This window comes from Podarcis cretensis, assembly GCF_951804945.1.
Source record: "Podarcis cretensis genome assembly, chromosome: 8".
Classification (NCBI taxonomy): Eukaryota; Metazoa; Chordata; class Lepidosauria; order Squamata; family Lacertidae; genus Podarcis; species Podarcis cretensis.
In genome coordinates, this window is record NC_137177.1 from 56,658,598 (window position 1) to 56,683,299 (window position 24,702).

Consider the following 24,702-nt stretch of genomic DNA (forward strand, 5'->3'; position numbering starts at 1 on the left):
TTCAACAAGTTAAATATAAAAAACACAGATAGGATATTTTTCAGGGAAGAGAGGAAGGGCTGGCAAGGATGGATCGTGCTTAATATCTCTCTCTGTAGCCAGATGTGCCCTTTGCTCTTACAGTAAGAGTCTTTGTTGTTGTTTAGTCGTTTAGTCGTGTCCGACTCTTCGTGACCCCATGGACCAAAGCACGCCAGGCACTCCTGTCTTCCACTGCCTCCCGCAGTTTGGTAGCTTTGAGAACACTATCCAACCATCTCACCCTCTGCTGTCCCCTTCTCCTTGTGCCCTCCATCTTTCCCAACATCAGGGTCTTTTCCAGGGAGTCTTCTCTTCTCATGAGGTGGCCAAAGTATTGGAGCCTCAGCTTCAGGATCTGTCCTTCCAGTGAGCACTCAGGGCTGATTTCCTTCAGAATGGAGAGGTTTGATCTTCTTGCAGTCCATGGGACTCTCAAGAGTCTCCTCCAGCACCAGAATTCAAAAGCATCAATTCTTCGGCTCTCACTTCCATACATTACTACTGGGAAAACCATAGCTTTTACTATACGGTAAAAGTCTTAATAGCTGGCAAAAGAGTGAAACGGTAAAAGTCTTAATAGCTGGCAAAGAGCTGGCAGTAAGAGTCTTAATAGCTGGCAAAAGATCGATCACTGGGACAGCAACTGTAGCTTCCCACACGCAGTGCACAACCAGATGCCCATGAGAAACCTGAAAGCAGGAGCTGAGTGCAACTGTTCTCTCCCCACCCTTCTCAGCGACAGGTATTTAGAGGTTTACAGCTGTTGTGGCTAGTAGCCATTGACAGACTTCTTCATAAATTTGTACAATCCTCTTTTAAAGCCATGTAAGGGTCCAGGTCAAAATGTAGAAGGTGGGTTAAGTATGAAATTCTGACCAGTCTTAATATTGCTACCTGCCTGCTCATGCTACCAAAGACCACATGTTGGTATAAAAAAGGGAGATTGTTGCAAGCAGGAGTTTGCACAATTCACTTCATCAGAAGGTGTCATATTAGGACACAGTAAGTGAATTCTGCCTTGTCCTCTTAAGTGCAACCCACCCAATAGGATTCCCCTCTCTCCCTATCTTCGCTTGACTTGGGGAAAACACTGTTCTTAGTGCCAGATCAGGAACTGTAAAAACCAGTTAATAAACCATCAAGCTTTAATTGCCATAGCAAATAACATTCAGCAGATAGCAACACTATCGTTATAGTAAAAGATTCTGGAAGATTGTGATTTCAGACAGCTGAAATCTGTTCAGTAAGGCTCTCCATCTGGTTATCTTTGGGTGAAGGAAGGACACAATTCTAAATGCTTTATCAAGATTTCCACTTTGTAATCACATGGAAAGATTGTGACTGGGTGGAATGAGGAAGTCTAGTGGGTCAGATGTAGCTAAGTTCTTCTTAGGGTAAACCCACCAGAATTAATAGATTTATGTTAGTCGGGCCCCATTCATTTCAATGGTCCTACTCTGAGTATTACTAACACTGAATGCAACCCCAGCTTAGATCACCACTGTCATATTTTGGCCAGTTCACTATATAGATAAGCCACTATCAAGTGCGATTTTGCTCTGTTCTATTGCTTTGATAGTATTTTAGTGTGCTTTTATTATACCCTTTGTTGGATTAATAATTTGGTTTCAGTTTCCAGTTTGACAGCCTTTGGGCCCAAAAAGCTGTATATAAATAAACCGTAACATATTGTTAGGCATAATGCTTAAATAATTGTAGCAGACATGCATTGACTCCTAGCAAATCTGAAAACTGGACAGTTATATATTTCTCTTTCTAGCATATATGTATGTGTGTGTGTGTGTGTGTGTGTGTGTGTGTGTGCATGCATGCCTTGCAAAATAACTGATGTTCTTGCCAGCATCTCTTACCAGGATATCATTTTATGTTCTATTCTGTGCCAAGAATGAGAATATAAATGGACTATGAACCTGCACCAGTCATAGGTAGATAGAAATTGTTGTAAGCCCAGATTGCGCACCTGGGTACTATCTGCCTTTTGCTACGCCAAGCCAGACATATGGAAAATATAACAGCTTGTGAAATATACTTGGAGTCGAGAGTGGATTTCATGCTCTTTATTCAGCTCATAGTGGTGAGGAGGAATGGATCTTCCCCCAGAATGTCTGCTTTATATACATTATTTACACAATCGGCCCCACGTGATTGGCTAATTCCGGGATTCTCCTGTAGACCAATCAGGTTGCGGATTCACTTCCACCTGGAGCTGGATTGGGTGGCTCCTGTGGACCAATCAGACTGCTGCATTCTGAATCCTATTTTTCTAGGACCAGTCAGACTGCTGCATTCTGAATCCTATTTTTCTAGGACCAATCAGACTGCTGCATTTTGGATGCTATTCAACTCAGTACATAACACCTTGGTTTCTCAAAACTATACAAGTCAGCAGCCATTACCTGCATATAAGTTTGTTCTCTGCACTGGAGATAAGAAAATGATGGATCATGTTTATGTCGTGCTCACATATCATATTCTCTACCTGACTTGTAGGAAAGTGCATTTCAGTTATACAATATAGCCATCTATTCCTTGTTACCCATGAGAGAATGACAATTGCACTCCGTATGGTATTGATCCTTCTGGATTGATTGATTGATTGATCAGTAGATTTGGGGTAATGTATGTCTTGCACCTAATAGAGTTACAGGGGGGGGGGAGTGATAATTTCTGTCACCAAGGAGTTTATAATCTAAGGCTGCATACTTACCACTGGCTACAGCAGAAAAAGAAAATCATAGGATCAGCAGTGACTGGTGTCCATTGGGACAGGTTGGGGTGGAGGCCAAAAATGGCTTGAGCTAGAGCTAATGTCAGGCAGAGCCAACTAATTATAGTTTGGTCCTCATCATCAAACCTTTTATTGGCATCACATACAAACAGGTGGCGCTGTGGGTAAAAGCCTCAGTGCCTAGGGCTTGCCGATCGAAAGGTCGGGGGTTCGAATCCCTGCGGCGGGGTGCGCTCCCGTCGTTCGGTCCCAGCGCCTGCCAACCTAGCAGTTTGAAAGCACCCCCAGGTGCAAGTAGATAAATAGGGACCGCTTACTAGCGGGAAGGTAAACGGCGTTTCCGTGTGCGGCTCTGGCTCTGGCTCTGGCCAGAGCAGCGATGTCACGCTGGCCACGTGACCCGGAAGTGTCTCCGGACAGCGCTGGCCCCCGGCCTCTTGAGTGAGATGGGCGCACCAACCCCAGAGTCTGGCAAGACTGGCCCGTACGGGCAGGGGTACCTTTACCTTTACCTTTTTACAAACATAAAAAACAAATCAATACAGAATTACCACTTCCCCAGTGGCACAAAACATTTACTAAAAGAAAGGAGGCAGAGCAGTCTATCGTCGTATCTCTAGGTCTCCAGGGAGATCAGATGTCTGCAGTGTATTTTGATGACAAAAAACCAAATAGAGATATTTAGCCACTAACTTGGTGAGCAGCTGATCATTCCCCAGTAATAGAAAATGTATGACCTCCAACTCTGGTTTCCATTTGGGGATACAGAGTTGATCTAGAAATTGCTGACAGAAATCAGCATGTAGTTTACAATTAAGAACCATATGTGTAAGGGTTTCCACCAGGTGGTCTTCTCATGGGCAAGTTCTTTCTCCTTCCACCCTGCCTGAGAACCTTCCCCAAAGGAGGTTTGATGGATTTGAATTTAACCTGGCCAGCGAAAATGCCCTTCTTTCTTGAGGGTTAAGCAGAAATTCAAGGTAATTGTGGTTAGTTTCATGTGCCCAAGAAAGTTGAAAATAAAGAGGGGAACCTGTTTTCTCTGCTGCTACTGTTAGTTCTTGGCGTTCAATATCCCACAACCTAGTTTTTATTATAGCCTTGGCAGATGACATTTCTCCTGCAGACTTCTACACTGAGACGAAGAAGGAGGAAGCAGATAGGCAGTGTTGCTCTCTGAACTGGATCTGAGTAAGAAGGCAGGCAGGTGGGATTTGGTGAGGTTGGTAGGGCAGGGCCCCATTCACCTTGTCAGCATGTAACACCTTTGCTCTGAGACCTGCACTAGTTGCTAATCTGCTACTGGGCCAATTTAAAGGTGTTACTATTAGTTTATAAAGTCTTTAATAACTTAGGACCAGTTTACCTGTGAGAGCGCCTTACCCCATATGTGTTTTATCTTTTTTGTAAACAGTTTTGAATGTTTGCTTGTTTGTTCTTTTTACTATAAATTTTATGAAATAAATAAAAGTAAGGGACCAACCCCCACTGTTGTCTACACTGAATGGCAGCAGCTTCCCAGAGTTTCTTTCCCAACCCAACTCTACCTAAAGATGCTACAAATTGGACCTGGGACCTTCTGCATGCCAAGCATGTGCTCTGCCACTGAGCTGCAGCCCCTCTTTCTATCTGTGGCGCCTCTTCTTAGTCCTCATAAAAGCTTATTATCTGCAGCACATGCATGAATTCCCTGTTTCCTTTCCTTCTCCTGTCCCCCTTCCCTGTCCTCTTGTCACCCTCACGTTCTAAATTTAATCTGCAAACTCCCTGGGGAGCAGGGACCTTTCTGTTTTGCTTAAGCCACCCTGCAAAATGCCACATGGATTGATTGGCGCTGTATATAAATAAGATTAGTTGTCGCCACAAAAGACAAAAAGGGAAAACATCACAGTCTATTTGTTAACTATAAAACTGAGCCCGCGCCAGCTGCACAGGTGCCAGCTTGGCAATTTCCGAGGTCAATACGCCTGCTCCCATGACTTTAATAAACATTGATGCTGCAGGCTTGTTTCAGAGTGATTGAACCACACAAAGATTATAGGTTATGTTAGCTGGGTTCTTTTTGCTTCCTTTTTTCTTTTCCAGAGGGGTGGATGGTGCTGATTGATTAAATTGTCATTCTTTTTTTAAAAGTTAGTTGCTGAAATATAACTCGCTATGGTTTTGTTTAAAGAGACAGCTTTTCCACATAAAGTGAATTAGCCTAGAATTTTTAAAAGAGGTGAGAGAAAGCATAACAATCTCAATCTGTTCATCACAGAGGCTACGTACCCACCATACATTTAAAACACGCTTTCGCCAAAGAGAAGCCTGGGAAGTGTAGTTTGTTATGGGTGCCTACAATTATAGCTTCGTGAGGGGTAAACTACAGTTCCCAGAATTGTTTTTGGGGAGGGGGGTTGCTTTAAAAGTCCTTTACATTATTGGTATCTGTGCACAGTGGTACCTCAGGTTACAGGCGCTTCAGGTTACAGACACTTCAGGTTACAGACTCCTCTAACCCAGAAATAGTACCTCGGGTTAAGAACTTTGCTTCAGAATGAGAACAGAGATCGTGCAGCAGCAGCACAGCGGCAGCAGGAGGCCCCATTAGCTAAAGTGGTGCTCCAGGTTAAGAATAGTTTCAGGTTAAGAACGAACCTCCAGAACGAATTAAGTTTTTAACCCGAGGTACCACTGTAGTCTAGCTTCCGGAGAAGTGTGGGTGTTTGTATGAATAGCCCCTGTAAATAAGGAAAAGAGCAGCAGCAGTTCTTTGCTTCTTAACTAAGTCTTGCAGAGCATAAGAACCTAATTATTGTATTTTAATATTTGCTGGAAGCAGATAGGTGGGGTATAAATATATTATTATTATTATTATTATTATTATTATTATTATTATTATTATTATATTATTCCACCCCTGCTGGATCAAGCAAAAAGCTCTTCTTGACCAGCACTCTGTTATCACAATGGCCAACCAGACGTCAACAGGACCTGAATGCAAAAGCACTTTTCCCTACGTGAGTTCCCAGCAACTGGAATTCAGAGGCATTTTCCCTTCAACTGTGGATGTAGAACATAGCCGTTGTGGCTAGTAGTCACCAATAGCCGTATTCTCCACAAAAGTGCCTAATCGTTTTTTAAAGCCATCCAGGTTGGTGACACATCACTGTCCCTTGGGGGGGGGGGAGTGAATTTTGTCTTGTTACTACCTGAAGTGATTGCTCATTCACTCCAGCCATCACTTCATATAACAGTAATCAAGGGACCACAGAGAAATGTGAACATCCGAAAGAATGCTACTAGCTTTGCTAATTTCTGTCAGGATGAAGAATTTTCCCATTTTCCCATGATGCATTATCAGTGTTTTTAAACTCTGAAGTACTTCATGGAAAGTTGAAATACTGATGCACTATGCAATTGTGCTAAATACAAAAAGTGCTGCAGCTAGAATCTAGCTCTCCATGATGGATCGCTGCTTTGATCCACTGTGGCAAATCCTATAGTAGCTAACACCTGTGTTGTTAGGCAGCTCTGGAAATCACAGCGGGGTCCTGATAAAAATACCAACTTTTAATGACTGTGGTGGATAGAAAGGCATTTTTTCCTGTACATATTAGTCAGCATATTGCCGCAGAGAATAAAATTGGAGTCAAGGTTAGCCATCACCAAGGAATGCCGAAACATTCCGCAGTTCTTTCTGAGTGAAAAAAAAAATGTGCTGCAGAATTCTTTTCTCTTCCTATTTTCAGAAAAGGTAAAACATTCCTTAAAATGATTGATATTGGAACATTAGAGCCAGCATACTTTCCCTTTCAATACAGCAGTCCCTGTGTGACAGTTTCCCACATTTGCATAAGCAATTGACCTCTCATTAGCAGCTCATTAGAAAAATAGGTAACATGGAAAAAAACCCAAAACAAACCCAAACCTAACTGTGTTGAAAGAAATGTTTCCTGTGAAATTTGAATCCAAATGATTTCAAACTGACTGCTTAACAAACACTTTGTGGATGTGTGTGTGTGCTTCATGGCCCTTTCAAAGTAGCTTAGGAAAAAATTATCATAATAAAACCACATTCAGGGGAAGTAGAAATAGCTACATTAGGACATAATGAGAAACCGTTGTTTATTGTGATGGGAATGAGCCTAGCCCCCCCCCCCCCCCCCGCCAGTAGCTCAGCAGCAAGGAGTTTAGAGGAGCTCAGTTCACTTCTGGTTTGATTAACCACAGTTTGCTGTATTGTCGAATCCAGACATACTAGCTAAATTTAACTGTGGTTTGTTTGAAACAAGCCAACTTCACACTGTGGTTTGTGTAGCTGGCTTGTTTCAAAAAACCTTGTTTAGGGTAAACTTTTTTTCAACCCAGAGGATGCATTTTCTTCTGGACTACCTTCTCCGTGACATGTCAGTGCTGGGTGGGGCCAGAGGCAAAAGTGGGCACAGCAAATAAGATTAGCTTTATATAGTAGGCTTGTTTCTGTACACACACCTGCCTGTCCTCCATCTAGGCAAGCAAGAGACCTTATCAGAGTTCAAGGACACATTCCACCCAAGCAAATACATTAAAAGAGGGCAGGAAACTGGGCCAGTGAGGGGAGTGGCCTGAGAAGAGAGTAATGTGGCTGGAGAGGGGGATAGCATAAGTTGAGTCCTGATGGCCAGACAAATGCTAGAAGGACCACATCTGGGCAGTGACCATGAGGTTCCCCGGGGGTTCATAGTTTCAAAGCAGAGATGAATTGTGGCTGATTGAAACAAGAAGCTTCTAATCTCCTCCTCATGGCTGTATCAGAAAAGCAAAGAAGAGGAAGACGAATCCTAAAAGCTAAAAAGGGAGCGAATGGAAGGAGACTGGGGGCCTTGTGCAAAAAGCCCCAACCATGTCCCTGCATCTTAAATCTGACATAGGTGGTTCACACATGATGCACCGCCATCCCCTGCCGCTGCTTGCTACTGTCACGTAACACATACACATTCAAACCACTCTTACCCATCGTTGTTTCTCTTATTTGAACTATTATCTTGTTAATATGCTGGTGCTTAACTTTACATTTCCAGTCCCTGACTAAATGAATGGAGAGGTCCCCATGCTGCTGCTGCTAAAACATGTACATTAGCAATTTGCAAACTCCCACGGAATACATTTCCATTTTTTACACATATATTAAAAGGGGTGGCGGCGGCAGTGGGAGAGATTGCAATCAGCTGATTTTGAAGTCAAAGCCTCTACTGATTTCTTGTCAGATCTGTTGCACATTACTTTCACCCCAAATTTCCCAATCCTGGATTTCCCCTCTTGCTCTCTTTTGTGGGACAACAACAAAAGCACTGATTATCTCTAACAGCACAGATCGCTTGGATCTTATCCATCAGCCTCCAAGAAAGGTGTCATTAGAGAGGAAAGAGAGTGAGATGAAAAAAAAAATTCCCGGCCATGAAATTCTGTCTTGGCTGATGGAGCCACTTAGAATTTTCTTTCGTTATGATCCATGATTGGCTTCATTGGGCCCAAACACTCTTAGAGGAGGTGGGTGGTGGAATATTTAGCACTGAAACTCCCAACAGTAATAATCAGTAGTGCAATAGTAGTGTTAATTTCTAACCAGAGACACATAGGAGCTAACTGCTAGGGACCGAGGTCCCTTCGACCTCACCAATAAGATATTTGAGCGGGCCAACACCTCCACCCCAGTTGATGGACATTGCCATTCAAATGGTGTGTGCCATGTCTTGTGATCAATCATCACAGCAGGGTGGGACTTACCTGACCCCCCATATTTTATTCAACTTTATACCCCTGGAGAGACATAATGTGGAGAGAACACAATACTTATGCTCTACCTCCACAGTTGGAAACTGCAATGGTTCTAAATCCCAGTTGCTGAAAACCACAGCAAGAGAGAGTGCTCTCATGCTCAGATTCTGCTTGTGGGTTTCCCACAGACATCTAGTTGGCCATTGTGGGGACAACAGGATGCTGGACTAGATGGGCCATTGGCCTGATCCATCAGGCTCTTCTAAAGTTAACCCAGGCTGGATCTACACTGACCTTTTTAACGCTATTAGAGCGATATTAGCTGAATAGTTCTAAAGTGTCACAGGGCATACCGTTAAAATAAAAAGTTCATTACCTTCAGTGCTTTTTCTTCTTCTGCGGGTACTCAAAGAAGAAAAGCACTGGTTAAAAGTGTGTCACTCACTATAACAACTTAATGGTGAGCACCTTTTTTTCCTAAAAAGATAGCACTGGTTACCTTAACATTGTTCCTCTGGAGCAACAGTTTCCTTTACTGCCTGGTTCCTGGTTGCTGTGAAGAGCCCTCTGGGGTCACATTTTAATAACACATTATTAACGTTCTTAGCAAAACATAATGTGACCCTTACATTTTGAAAATCATTCCTCAACTCTTCCTTAACGTTATAAATCATGCGTGTAGATCTGCCCCCAGAGTGTATAGGATTGCTAGTCACCCTAGTTGCAAAGGACTTTCCATGCATTTCAACAAAAGCCCGTCCTCTCTCCTGACTGGGAAAGATTGGTTCTCAAAAGAAGCCCCTTTCCTTAGCAAAGGAGAAAAGATGTGGTGCTGGGGCGTCCTCTTCAGTCAAAACCTACACACTGCTGCAAGCTAGCTAAGGAGGGAATATCTAGACTTGAAAGAGCAAGCAGATATATTAAGAAATCCTTGAGGCTTAGCATACACACCCCAGCTTATTTTGTGCCTTGGGATTTGTTTGGCCTCTGGAAGAGAGAGAAGCATGACAGAAAGACCTTTAAAGAGGGAGGAGGACAAATGCTTTCCTGTTGATTTGATTATGTGTTTGTAAAAAAGTTGGGGGGGGGGGAATCCACTAATCTTTCAATAAATTTGAGATAACTAACAGCTAATTGGCTGAACATGTAATACAGAGGCTTTTATTCTTGATACTCCTTGTGCCTCTGATGGTTTCAGTCATAGGTTTATGCTGCTGTATATCTCGCAAGTCATGTGTGCCACACATCTTGTTCTCTCGTTTCTTATGGTGGTACTCTCCATTTACACGTCTATAGCCCATTGCAAATATCCAGATAACCAGCTTTATGATTTCTTTTTGTGAATGTAACATGCCATACCAACATTTGTGTGGTTTAGTTTGCATGTTCTCATTTCACAAAGTTCTATTTTGCTACAGTGGTACCTCAGGTTAAGTACTTAATTTGTTCCGGAGGTCCATACTTAACCTGAAACTGTTCTTAACCTGAAGCACCACTTTAGCTAATGGGGCCTCCCATTGCTGCCGCACCGCTGGAGCACAATTTCTGTTCTCATCCTGAAGCAAAGTTCTTAACCTGAAGCACTATTTATGGGTTAGTGGAGTCTGTAACCCGAAGCGTATGTAACCTGAGGTACCACTGTATATGGATAAAATTCAATTAAAAACACTTTAAAAATTGGGGTGGGGGGGAGAGAGATAAAATTTAGCGGGGACAGGCCTTTCTGCTGCCCAGCTACAGGTCTTCTGACAGTTGATATAAGGCAGCTTCCCATGTTCCTATGCTGAAGTCAGCAAGTAAAAAAAGAAAACAAACCCAAGCCCATTCACTTGATTTCAACAAGAAAAATAATTAAGCAGCAGGGTTGCGAGGGCGGGGGGGAACCAATCACTCAGCATGCCATTTTGTATGGTGGGAAATATTGTTCATTTCCTGCATAATTTAAGAGGTAGAGAGAGCTTATGAAATAACTGGCAATTGCATCAAACGCTCTTGTGATTAACAGCAACAAAGGACCTTGGCAGTTTGAAAGGGATATATATATATATATATATATATATATATATATATCAGCATTTTGGTTTATAGTGTAGGCTGTCATATCATCTCCTTAAATTTTACAGCCTGGCGTGTGAAAAAGTGCAGGATATTTGGGGGTGCAGGATAACATTTTGCCTAATGGAGAGTTTTGACACAGGCAGACTGATTAATGCTTAAATGGATTGCACTCAAAATGAAATTAAAATTATTGCCTATGATTTACAGACTCCATCCCCCCCATGCCACCACTACTACAAAATTCATTCATTTGGGTGTGTGTTTTTCTTTGCAGGGCTATTTTTAATACAGCTTTGCCTTTACCTGCAGTTGGTACAGCTATTATCTATATTGAAATGATAGCCCATCTGCTAAATCCCAACAGTAACACGACAGTCTTGCTGTGCTAACTGCACTTCGTAAGTGTCAGGGTAGGTGCTCAAACCCCTTTAAGCGTGGGCTTCTCTGAAAATTAGCCTTAGTTAATAGCATATAGTGTGTTTATCTGAGGAGCAAGGGAAAGCAAATTCAGTCAGTTGGCATCTGGAATGAGTTTGATGATGACTTGAGCTGAAGGAAGAGATGGTGCCCTCCCATTCTATGTACAAAGGTCCCTTCAGATTTTAAATTAAAAAAGCCCGTCTGATATGATGATGATGATAAGTGGCTTGTCCTTCCCACCTCATTTGGCTGGATACCATGTCATCATAGGATAGAGAACAACAGACCAATCTCTCTCTCTTTCTCTTTCTCTCTCTCTGTGTGTGTGTGAGAGAGAGATTTTCAGCTGAGCTGGTTCCTAGAGACATGGAAACTTGTCTTGCCCTGTGCCGGACCCAAAGCTAGGGCTAGATGTATACAATATAGCCCACCGGTTCCCAAACGTCTTGGTACCTCTCCTCACTTGGTTTCATAAACTCATCCCCTACTCTACATTATTCAAAACATTGTTCAGAATAGTGGTTTGTACAACCCACTGTGGAATATAATAGCACAATAAAATTCAAAACAGTAACAATTAATCAAACATTTATTCAAAAATCCAATTAAAACCATTTAGTTCAATTAATTCAACAAAATGGGTGGACCTGATCCTGTGATACCAGCTTTCCAAAGTCTCATAGCTCTTTATACCGCCAGCGCACAAACACACTCACTGCCCCTTTGCCTCTTAACACCCCCCTAGGTAATCTCACCACCCACTTTGGGTACCACTGGTATAGCTTAGTGCATGGTGTCATCTACCCAAGAACTATAACATAAGCAAAAGCATTGATCTCTAGGGAATGCTTTATATCTCCCTTCCAGAAAATTAGACATCATAGTCTGAAAATGCAGGACTGTGGGTACTTTGTGGAGAAAATGTGGATTTAGCTCTGATAAGTATTTCTCTTCCACATGTTGCTATTTTAAGATGTGGAATGTACTGGAGAATCTGGATAAAGTAATGGCATCCATGTCCTATTTCTATAGAGGATAAGCTGGGCCAACTTGCATGGGTCATAGCGGAACTTCCCACAAATGATCTAGGGTGCTAAGATCTATACTATACATCATTTAAAAATAATTGACATGAACAAAGTTGCATTATTCATTGTGCTAAACTATGCATAAATCAATTGACTTCTGCATGGATTTTTGCCATCACTAATAGCAAAACATTAATTTCACTCTCGTTGGTATCTAATGGCATCACTCTGCCTTTCAATCCCTGTCCAGAAACTGTGTTCATGCAGAATGAAAACAAGAGGGTGTAAAGGGGAGGAATGTCGGTGCTGGGGGATGATTTCATCAGGTTTTTCAGAATGCTTGCAGAGCACTGGCTCTGTTCTTCAGGGACGTTCATCCTAGATCCAAATGTACCCAAACCAGTTCGCTCTGCCACTCATACATAATGAAGGTAATTGGGACAGAATCAATTAAGCTGGTGGCACAATTCCCAGCGCTTCAGTGGAGGTTGGGTTTGTCCTTTTGTCGTGTGATCTCTCTCTCTCTCTCCCAGCTCTGCATTTTAAACAGGGGATTAGCAAATTGAAACATTCCTAATGCACATGTCTTGGACTCGGACGAACAGCAAGAGACTTTTTGTGTGTGTGCATTCAAATGAAGGAAAAGGAAAGTAATTAATGGCACCCTCTATGAAATTCTCATTTCATACATGGGAGACACACAAAAAAATCACAATTCCCAAATATAAAAATTGAGACGGATTTATACTACTAGCTCCATTTGCGTCTGCAACCTCAGTAGTGGGAACACGTTGCAGAATAGCCTCACATGTAGGATGCACACAGGAACATAGGAAGCTGCCTTCTGTTGAGTCTGCCCATTGGTCCCTCTAGCTCAGCATTGTCTCCATTAACTGTCAATCAGTTTCTACAGTAGGATTTCAGGAAGCAAGCTTTTCCCAGTCCTACATGGAGATGGCAGCGATTGAATCTGGGACTTTTTGCATATAAAACAGATGCTTGACCACCAAGCGAAGGCATCTCCCTTTACAAAGCAGCATCAGTGTGTGAGGAGACATTGAACTGCACATGGCAGTATAGGTCCGCCCACTCAGGCCAAACTCTGGACTTTCCAGGCAGGAAGGAATATACAGGGCTTTTTCTTCCAGCTGAGCCAAATCAACAAGGTGCCCCATGATAATCTTGTAAAGAAGCTGGTAAAATGCGGACTTGACTATGCTACCACTCAGTGGATTTGTAACTGGCTGTCTGACCGAACCCAAAGGGTGCTCATCAATGGTTCCTCTTCATCCTGGAGAAGAGTGACTAGTGGGGTGCCACAGGGCTCTGTCTTAGGCCCCGTTTTATTCAACATCTTTATCAACGACTTGGATGATGGACTCAAGGGCATCCTGATCAAATTTGCAGATGACACCAAACTGGGAGGGGTGGCTAACACCCCAGAGGACAGGATCACACTTCAAAACGACCTTGACAGATTAGAGAACTGGGCCAAAACAAACAAGATGAACTTTAACAGGGAGAAATGTAAAGTATTGCACTTGGGCAAAAAAAAATGAGAGGCACAAATACAAGATGGGTGACACCTGGCTTGAGAGCAGTACATGTGAAAAGGATCTAGAAGTCTTGGTTGACCACAAACTTGACATGAGCCAACAGTGTGACGCGGCAGCTAAAAAAGCCAATGCAATTCTGGGCTGCATCAATAGGAGTATAGCATCTAGATCAAGGGAAGTAATAGTGCCACTGTATTCTGCTCTGGTCAGACCTCACCTGGAGTACTGTGTCCAGTTCTGGGCACCACAGTTCAAGAAGGACACTGACAAACTGGAACGTGTCCAGAGGAGGGCAACCAAAATGGTCAAAGGCCTGGAAACGATGCCTTATGAGGAACGGCTAAGGGAGCTGGGCATGTTTAGCCTGGAGAAGAGGAAGTTAAGGGGTGATATGATAGCCATGTTCAAATATATAAAAGGATGTCACATAGAGGAGGGAGAAAGGTTGTTTTCTGCTGCTCCAGAGAAGCGGACACGGAGCAATGGTTCCAAACTACAAGAAAGAAGATTCCACCTAAACATTAGGAAGAACTTCCTGACAGTAAGAGCTGTTCGACAGTGGAATTTGCTGCCAAGGAGTGTGGTGGAGTCTCCTTCTTTGGAGGTCTTTAAGCAGAGGCTTGACAGCCATATGTCAGGAGTGCTCTGATGGTGTTTCCTGCTTGGCAGGGGGTTGGACTCAATGGCCCTTATGGTCTCTTCCAACTCTATGATTCTATGATTCTGTGATTCTATGATTCTAACAAAGTCTTCCAGAGCTCTGAGGTCTCCCTGGTTATCCTTCAGTCCTAACGTGGTCTTTGTTTCTGACTGTTGCCTTGCCCCTCAGTCCTGACATGCCCATTGAGTTCTGTCCACTGACCTGTTTCATGGCTCCTGACTCATCTCAGACTGTAGCCCACAACCCAGCCCCTGACACACTCTTCCCCATACACAATGGTAATCACACAACAAGAGAGTAGGTGGGTAAGGCTCCCATGAAAGCCACATGGCTGTTACCTTGCTGCTGTCCTTGGTCCTGCAGATCATGCTACTCCTGCTTGACAGTGATGGTCAGCCCACTGTTGACCATTCCTTGATGACAGCTACAGCTTTTCCAGCTCAGGGGCTACATTACCGCATGGGCACCCTCCCAGGGGCTGTGCACCAATAATGAGTGGGGGTGGAGCTGAAAGTGGGTGAGGACAGAAGAAAAAGTGGGTGGAGCAATAATAGACAGAGCAATGGATGTGCCTCTTACCTTTTGTATAGTAGGCTACGCATCATCCGTGCATGCAAAATACAGAGACTTCTACACCACAATCCCAAAACCCAGCCTTCTCTAACCCCAAGAAGAATTCTTACCATTCAATGGCATATTCCATCAAGGTAAAAACACCCAACAGACCATGGAGCAAGGACAGGTGGCTGGATGGGTGACCAAGGGATAGGGGGTGGCTTGGGAAGAGATGACACAAAGTAGAGGAAATCCCAAGTGCAGGAGACAGAGGCTTTGAAAGCCACATTCAGAATGAGAGGCAGAGGGTTCCTCACCCCTGCTTCAGGATCATCATTATTGCCTCTTGCAGGACCTTGCCCATGTGGTGCTGTGGACCTTGAGCTGAGAAAGTTTCTCCATCCCAGTCTAGGGTGTGTCATGGACATGAGTCACAAAATTTCTGTTCTCTCTCTCTCATATATATATATATATATATATATATATATATATATATATATATCACAAAGCAGATGCCATGGGGGTGTGGCATAACACAAAGTGAGTGCCTCATTTGAAAAAGGGACATGGCCACAAAATGGTATGGGCATACCACCCAGTGGCGTAGCGTGGGGGGTGCAGGGGGGGCCAGCCACACCGGGCGCAACATCTGGGGGTTAGGGTTACGGGGCGCAAATCCATGGGTTAGTGGGTGCAAATCCACGGGTTAGGGGGCGCAAATTACTTGCCTTGCCCCGAGTGCTGACAACCCACGCTACGCCACTGATACCACCTCCCATAAAAAACCACCCACCTCAGTCTCTGCCACACTGACTCTTAGCACTTTTCTTCTTTTCAGAAGGGATGGTAGGCAGGATATCCAGTCCTGGCATCCAATGAAATGTGGGCACATTTAAGGATGGACAGGGTATTCTATGTGGAAGAGTCTGAGCCACTGAAAACAGGAATTGAGCAAGGACAGCAAACTGTCTTTCATGCATTGTGGAGGCTTAAGGAGATATTGATCAAGGTCTTTTGCAGGTGCTATAGGAGGTACTGGGCGGCATACTGGTGCCAATGGGCACCATGTTGACAAGTTCTGGGGCACTTCAGTAGCAGAAGAACAATAAGTGAATGAATGAATGAAAGGAAATCTCCTTAATAGGTCAGTTCATCTCTTGACTGGGGGAAGCGTCGGAGACCCCAGTGTGGTTATATTGCGTTCTTATCACATGACAGCTCTTCCTCTATAGAGGGAAGCACATATCTTTGAATTATGCATTCCATTTCATATAACAAATGCATCTCTAACAACATAATGAAATTTCATATAAAACTTTCTTTCCAGAAGAATAATCTTTTACTGGTATGAAATACCTCCCCAGGATTTTGTCAGGTTTTAATTTCAGCTTGAATAAATAACCTACGACAGCAGGGCTGGAAGGAAGATAAAAAGGTGAATTTCATGTTCTTCCAGCCTGCCTTAATGGAAATAATAACTACTTTAGTCAAAAACAAGTTTCCAATTAGTTTCCATGAAACAATATTATCCCTCTTTCCCCCCTTTTTCTTTTTTATAGGCACGGTAGCTCATTTCGAAACCTCATTTTGATAATATATAAACATTTCCAGAACCAATATCTGCAATGCTAGAATGACAATTACTGACTTTAGTATTACATGTGGGGAGTTCATCTGGAATAAAATAAAAAAAGAAAAGAAAACCCTATCTTTTAAAATTCTTTTACTGAGTTTTTCAACAATAAAAAGAAGGAGAAAGGAGGAGGAATCAATTTAAAACCATCCTTCAATGAAGATGTCTTTCCGGGAACACTTTATGTTAAATTATTGGATAATGACCACAAGGCCCAGCCTGCCAGAGAAACGGCTTTCTAAAGTTATTAAATTTCATTCTTTAGAAAACAATGAGGCTTTATTGTTTTCTCCTTCCTGCTTCTCATTTGCTTTATTCTGTCTAATTCTGCACAATGCAGAGAAGTGGGGGGAAGTGGCAACATTACTTAAATTCAGCTCAAGGTTGTCTTATTTATTTTACATTTCCAAGTGCTTGAAAGAATAGGGAGGGGGGCAAGAGAAGAAACCCTGGCAAGCCTAGATTAAATAATTTGAAGGATTTTTTTTGATAAGAAGTGACAGCCCAGGATTTCTTGTTAGCACTGCCTTGTGATTAATGTTTTTCCTCGTGTCTGTCATCCATAATCAAACTGTACAGAGTTGATGAAATAATAAATGGAATCTTATTATGCAGTACATTGTATTATGTATAAAGGGGGGGGGGATACCGGTATCTATTAGTTCCACGCAATAAACTCGTCGCAATGAACCAAGTTAATGGAACACATTTTAGGGCTTGATCAAATTGCCATTTAGTCTCTTTCAACTGACTGCGCTGGACACTGAAGTGGAGACCTTGAGGTATTAGCTCCGTCTGCAGGCAAGGGTAGGGATGCTGTGAATGGATAGCCCAAGCCAGAGTTGCATCAAAACATTGTAGAGCCCTCTCAAGAAGCATATTGGATATATATAACAATTACAGAGTGTTGTACAGAGGGCTGCCCTTGAAGAAACTTGAGTCAGCTTCAAAAGCAGGGACTACATTATCTATTGGAGCACATCACAATAATGTAGATATGAAGAGCCCTGCCTATATCCAAGCAACTAGTATTGAGAGATAGTACATAACCGTTATGCCTCAGAGCCACTGATAGTCTTCTCCTCCATGGATTTGCCTAATACTCTTAAAAACATCCATGTTGGTGGCCTTCATTACATCTTGTGGGAACAAATCCCATAGTTTAACTATGCACTGTGAGAAGAAGCACTTTTTTTTGTCCTTAATCTTCCACCATCTCATTTCATTGGATGGCCCCAGGTTGTAATATTATGAGAGAGGGAGAAAATGTAATATATACCTTTTTATTTTTTTGTAAAGCAATTTTCCTGTACACAATGAATGTTTGTATGTTATTTTCACTAATAGATTCATTTGTATGCACACATTACCCCAACGTATGCATTTTTCTGTTCAGACTGCTTGGCTGGAGAACATTGCAGAATTTGGAGAAGTGTGACTTTTGAAGGATAGCTGCGTTTTGATCTGTTCCAAATGTGCAAATTAGGTAGATTCTCCTTTAAATGCAAGCTGAATAGAATTATCCCCTTCCCTAACCAACAGTGTGAGTTTACAGCTAAACAATAGCTTTGTTTAACTGTGGTTTAGATCAAGTGTGGGGAACCTTTGGCCCTCCAGATGTTGCTAAACTACTCCACCCATCAGCCCCTGCAGGTATGGTCAATGGCTGTGGATAATAGGAGTTGTAATACAGCAAAAACAGGAGGGCCAGAGGTTCTCCACATCTGGTTTAATAATGACAAGTGAATGTGACCGGTATAGTAAATCAGCTGTTTTTGTAGAAACACAAATTAGATGCCCCACAGATATCATGTGAAAATGAGTTCATTGTACATGCTAGCATAGGAAGTGGAAAACAAAAGAAATAATAATAAAAAGTATTTGATTTTTTATTTTAATTTATTTTTGCATAGTTGCCATGTTCCTGACAACTTGGTAATGATTTTTTTATGTTTTTATTTTTAATAAAGAGAATACCAAAATGATAAACACCATATCACAGGCAACAGAAGGCTGCAGGTCTCTGATGTTGGAACAAGAGCTTGAATAAAAAAATATGGTAAAGCGATGGGGATACAGGCCGAATGCATTTAAAGAAGGAAAGCAGAGTGATAACAGGAAAAAAGGAAAGAGACATTTACAAATAATTTTATCTGATTCTTAAAATTACATGCTACAGCGTAGGCTACCTGCATGCCTGTGTTTTGAGCTTGCTGAAAATCAATTGAGATTCGCAGCTGGGCAAACAGTGGGGGAAATGAATCTGAATATGTCTACAAATTCAAAAAATCACATTTTGGCTTGCCTCTGTTTGCATCTTGCTTTTTCTGCCTTTGGATGTTCTTGCAAGTGAAGCTGTATTTGCGTGAATTTTCGCAGAGCGTGAGTTCCAGGCTGGTAGCCAAGGCTCCCTCGACAAACTTCATTTTGGGGATGAATAATAATAATAATAATAATAATAATAATAATAATAATAAATTTTATTTATATCCCGCCCTCCCCAGCCGAAGCCGGGCTCAGGGCGGCTAACAACATTAAAACAGTGTGACATTATAAACATTATAAAAATGAATTAAAATCAAAATTGATGGCAACCATAAACTAAAGCTTTGTAAAGATTGCCAGAGGAGGGGGTCAGGCTGCGCCCTGACCAAATGCCAGGTGGAACAGCTCTGTCTTGCAGGCCCTGCGGAAAGATGTCAAGTCCTGCAGGGCCCTTGTCTCTTGTGACAGAGCGTTCCACCAGGTTGGAGCCGCAGCCGAAAAAGCCCTGGCTCTAGTTGAGGCCAGCCTAACCTCTCTGAGGCCTGGGACCCTCAAGGTTTTTTTATTTGAAGATCGTAAGTTCCTCTGTGGGGCATACCAGGAGAGGCGGTCCCGTAGGTACGAGGGCCCTAGGCCGTATAGGGCTTTGAAGGTTAAAACCAGCACCTTAAACCTGATCCTGTACTCCACCGGGAGCCAGTGCAGCTGGTATAGCACCGGATGAATGTGATCTCTAAGCGAAGACCCCGTAAGGAGTCTCGCTGCGGCATTCTGCACCCGCTGGAGTTTCTGGGTCAGTCTCAAGGGCAGCCCCACGTAGAGCGAGTTACAATAATCCAGTCTGGAGGTGACCGTCGCGTGGATCACAGTGGCTAGGTCAGGGCGAGAGAGGTAAGGAGCCAACTGCTTAGCTTGGCGGAGATGAAAAAATGCCGCCTTTGTTGTAGCTGCAATCTGCGCCTCCATGGAGAGGGAGGTATCGAAGATTACACCCAAACTCTTAACGGACGGTGCTGGCACTAATTGCACCCCCGCAAGAGATGGGAGTTGCCCCCTCAGTCCCATGTCGTCCCGTCCCAGCCAGAGGACCTCTGTCTTCGAAGGATTTAACTTCAGCCGGCTCCCACGTAACCATCCAGCCACAGCCTCCAAGCATCTGATCAGTGTGTCTGGGGCCGAGTCCGGGTGGCCGTCCATCAACAAATAGAGTTGGGTGTCATCAGCATACTGATGGCAGCCCAGCCCAAAACTCCGGACAAGCTGGGCGAGGGGGCGCATAAAGATGTTAAAAAGCATCGGGGAGAGTATTGCACCCTGAGGCACACCACACACCAAGGAGTGGCGGGATGACAATTCCCCCCCAAGCGCCACCCTCTGTCCCCGACCAGAGAGAAACGAGCGCAGCCATTGAAGGACTGTGCCCTGGATCCCCACGTCGGCAAGGCGGTGGTCCAGGAGTTCGTGATCGACCATGTCAAAGGCTGCTGACAGGTCTAGAAGAATCAGCAGCCCCGACCCGCCTCGATCCAGCTGCCTGCGGAGATCATCTGTTAGGGCGACCAGAGCCGTCTCGGTCCCATGACCAGCGCGGAAGCCGGACTGGAATGGATCCAGAGCTGATGTTTCATCCAGAAACCTACCAAGCTGTTCAGCAACCGCTCTCTCAATCACCTTACCCAGGAATGGAAGATTCGAAACCGGGCGGTAGTTGGATAGATCTAAGGGATCTAATGATGTTTTCTTTAAGAGCGGGCGCACCACTGCCTCCTTCAGTTCCCCTGGGAATGTCCCGGTGCCAAGGGACAGATTGATGATATCCCCCAGGGGGGCCCGCACCTCTTCTGGACACGCTCTAATCAGCCAGGACGGGCACGGGTCGAGAGGACAGGTGGTGGGCTTTCCAGCTCGGAGGAATCTGTCTACATCAGCTGGGGATATCCAGTCAAAGTGGTCCAATACTGAACCCGAGGACAGTCGAGGGGCCTCCAGTTCCTTTATTGTATCCAAATTGGCAGGGAGGTCATGGCGGAGCAACAAGACCTTCTCCGCAAAAAAGCTCGCAAATGCCTCACAGCTGTGTGTCAAATTGTTATTTAAATTTGGCTGTCCTTCGAGGGACGTTAAAGACCGAATTATACTAAATAATTGTGCCGGGCGAGAGCTAGCGGATGCAATGGAGGCCGAGAAGTAGGACTTTTTAGCGGCCTTCACTGCCATCTCATAGGTTTTCATAAAAACCCTATAAGATGTTCTTGAGGCTCCGTCACGGGCACCCCGCCATACTCGCTCTAGCCGTCTGAGGTCCCGCTTCATTTTCCGGAGCTCCTCGGTAAACCAGGGAGCCCGGTTTCTGCGGGGTCGCAGAGGGCGCTTAGGTGCGATCTCATTGATGGCTGCCAGGAGCTGGGTATTCCAGGCCTCAACAAGCTCAGTCAATGAGTCGCCAGGGGGAGAAAGGTCCCGCAAGGCTTGACGGAATCTATCAGGGTCCATCAGCCTCTGCGGGCGAGCCCAAATTGGCTCGCCACCCAAGCAGGGTGGGGGTGGAACGTCAATCCTGGCTTTCAGAGCATAGTGATCAGACCATGGCACCTTCATCGAAGGAAACATGATCACATCTATACCGACACCAAAGATCAAATCCAGCGTGTGGCCTGCTTGATGTGTGGGGCCCGAAACAAACTGGGAGAGCCCTAGTGTCGCCATGGAAGACACCAGGTCCAGAGCCTGTGAGGAGGGAGTGGCATCAGCATGGATGTTGAAGTCCCCCAATACCAATAGGTTAGGGAACTCCAAGGCCCAGCCGGCCACCGCCTCCAGCAGGCCTGACAGGGTGGCTGCTGGTGCGCTAGGTGGCCGGTACACCAGCCAGACAGCCAAGCTCACCTCGGAGCCCCACACTAGGCCAACACATTCAATGCCGGGGATCGATGGCGATGGTAGAGCCCTGAAAGAACAATCTTCCCGGATTAATAACGCCACCCCTCCCCCCCGGCCCACAGTCCGCGACTGGTGAAGGACGGAGAAACCCGGGGGCGCCATCTCTCGTAGGGTAACAGTATCCCCTTCGCGCACCCAGGTCTCAGTCACACATGCCAGGTCAACCCCCTGCGAGGTGAAGAAATCTTGCAGGGTGGTGGTTTTGTTGCCTATAGACCTGGCATTGCACAACACCAGTGACGGAGGTGAGTAATCCTTGCTCACCCTACCCTCGTCTCTCGGGATGGGGCGCAGATTGGAAGGGGTACGAGCATATCCGTATCTCGATCCCCTTCGCCTATGACATCTGCCCCCACCGCCATACCTCCCTCGCCCCTCCACAGTAGGAATCCCAAGCCTCATACTTGCCTCCATTTACAGAATATAAAAGCAAACAAACAAAAACAATTACATAAAAACAAAACCAATCCCCACCCCACTCCCCAACCACCCCACCCCAACCCACAATAAATCAAAACAAAATAAAAGTACATGGATAAAAACCACCGCTTATGGTACTAAATTATTTTTCATTCCAGAGGAAAAAAGAAAGAGAAGTAATTTATCCAACTTAAGAGTACAAGGAGAGGACTGCTGGATCAGGCCAATGCACCATCTAGTCCAGCATCCTGTTCTTACAGACCAGATGCATCTGGGAAGGTTGTGAGCAGGACCTGAGTGCAGCAACACTCTTCCCACTAGTGATTCCCAGCAACTGGCATTCAGAGGTATATTGTACTGTCTTTGACAGCAGACACAGTACACAGTATCACAAATCATTCCTAGCCTTAACCTCCATGGTGCTGTCTAATACTCTTTTAAAGCCATCCAGGGTGGTCACCACCACTCCTTATGGGAGCAAATTCCATAGTTTTTAACCATGCACTGTTTTGAATCTTCCAACAACCAGCTTTGCTGGATGTATCTGAGCTCTAGTTACGTGAGAGGAAGAGAGACTAACTTCTCAGCATCCACTTTCTCTACAACAGGGGGAAGAAATTGGAGTCTGCATGGTGCTTAGAGCTTAAGAGGACAGGGACCTAGTTTGGAGACTGGAGAACATAAAGTGTGTGTGGGGGGGGGACGTGCAACACTATCGTGGGAGGGAAATTTTATTTTAGAACTCTTGGCTATTTCAACCTGTCAGGGACTGGCAGGGCTCCGAGGAGTGTGTGGTGGAAGCCACAGGGCGAGAGGCTGATACAGGGGAAGGAGGCAGCGAATTTTGTGCCGCCCACGAGGCAGGAACCAGGGCAGGAGGAAAGGGAAGAGTCTAGGAAGTCAAAGATGGGGGAGGAGGTGCAGGACTTTGGGCAGGAGCCAGGGTTGGAGGAAAGGTAGGATGTGCCAGGAGCAGAGGAAGAGATGGTTCTGGGGGGAGGTGGCAGCTTCCCCTCTGCTCCCTTCCCCACTGTCCCCCAGGACCAGGAAGGGCTTGAAATGACAACTTTTGTGTAGGAGAAGTCTCAGGCTGCTTGTATGTGCCCCTTCAAATGAGGGTACTTAAGTTTGGGTAGAGGCATGGTCACACTGTTGCTACAACAGTCCAGCTCAGAGCACAAGCCTGGGGTGGGGATGGTCGCTACTTAGCCGCCAGAAGCCTGTGTGCCAATAAAGAATTAAACTACCGGCCACTTGTCCCCTTTGGGCTGCGGGTGCTCAGGACATCCTATATGCCTTCCCCTTCTTTAGGGTCTTGCCTGCAGCCTGGGATTTGGGGTGCTGTTTGTCTCTCTAATCCCCACTCCCTGCATCAGAGCAGCAGTGAATAATAGTCATTAATGCCTGCAGGATCATTCACCGGGGATCTTTTTGGAAGAGTAATCGCCCAGTTGAGAAGTATTTTCTCATTACGGCTAATAGGATGATGAGCTGAAAAATGATCGCAGACACTTATCTGTCTAAAAGCTCCCAGTCTGAATAAGCTAGGATAATTCAGAAATAATACCAGCAAAAGGAATAATGAATCTAACAAAACAGCCATTTCACTTCCTGAATGACATAATCACTCACGCACCTTTTGAGATACGCAAAAGGGAAGGCTGAGATGTTGGCACGAAAACCCTTTGCCCGAAGCTGTTTTCTTCAAAGGGTAATCACAGTTCTAATTGATTGATTGGTTACAGTAATTGATTACAAACCCTGCATAGGTGTATCCTCTCTGGCAAAGCACCAATTGATCAGGCACCTGATACAGGCATTATAAAATCTGCAGATAGCTCACTCTCTAGGGTGGAGGCATCACTCATATATGGGGAAGAACAGGGAATATACCTCCTTGGCAGGAGACACAGCAATATGTGTGGTGTTCAAATAAACTGTAGTTGGCAACCATCTCCTTTAAGCCCTGGACTGACTCCACCCACCTAGGCTGGCTATTGGATCCTCCTGGAAAGGATGAGGCATAAAAGGGTTTTCTGTTCCAGCTGAGCATTGCTTGACCACATGCTTCTCCAAAGCTCTAGTGTGTCCCTGTAGCCTTGGATAGTCTTTGGTCTGGCCTCCCATTTTGTCCTCTGGTCCTGATTATGGGCTTGTTCCATGGCTCTTGGCTCCTGTCAGATTGCTGTCCACAGCTTATTTCTGACACTCTTCTCAGATGATGCTCACCACTACACAATACTTTCCCCCAAAAGAAATAAATGGTGTCCACTGCCATAACCCTTTGCTATTCTGATGAAAAGGAGCTGATTACTTCAGTCCTTGGGTGGGCAGCAGGGATGAAATGTTGTGGGGTGGAACCTGCTCCCATCACACAGAATTCCTGCTGGTGCCCATCACTGGGTGGCCACCATATCTCTCTACCCAAAACCCTCATCAGAGCATCTCCACATCAGCAAGTTATGTTACTCTTGGGCAGTGCTATTTTTCTAGGAAAAGAGGTGCTGGAAGTCATCATGAACACCTCCCTCATTCTCTTATAATGACAATGGCGCCCTTCTGAGAGATGTTGGAACTGAGCTCCGGTGAGTTCCGGTTGGAAAAAAAAGCGCTGCTATTGGGGGATGTAGAGTTTGGGGGGAAATAATGGCAGA

General features: G+C 44.6%; 1 protein-coding gene across 1 annotated transcript in view; it reads right to left on the bottom strand.

The window, feature by feature from the left end:
• Positions 1-24,702, bottom strand: part of SDR42E1 (short chain dehydrogenase/reductase family 42E, member 1) — a 582,710-nt gene that overhangs the window by 102,541 nt on the left and 455,467 nt on the right. The window lies entirely within an intron of this gene.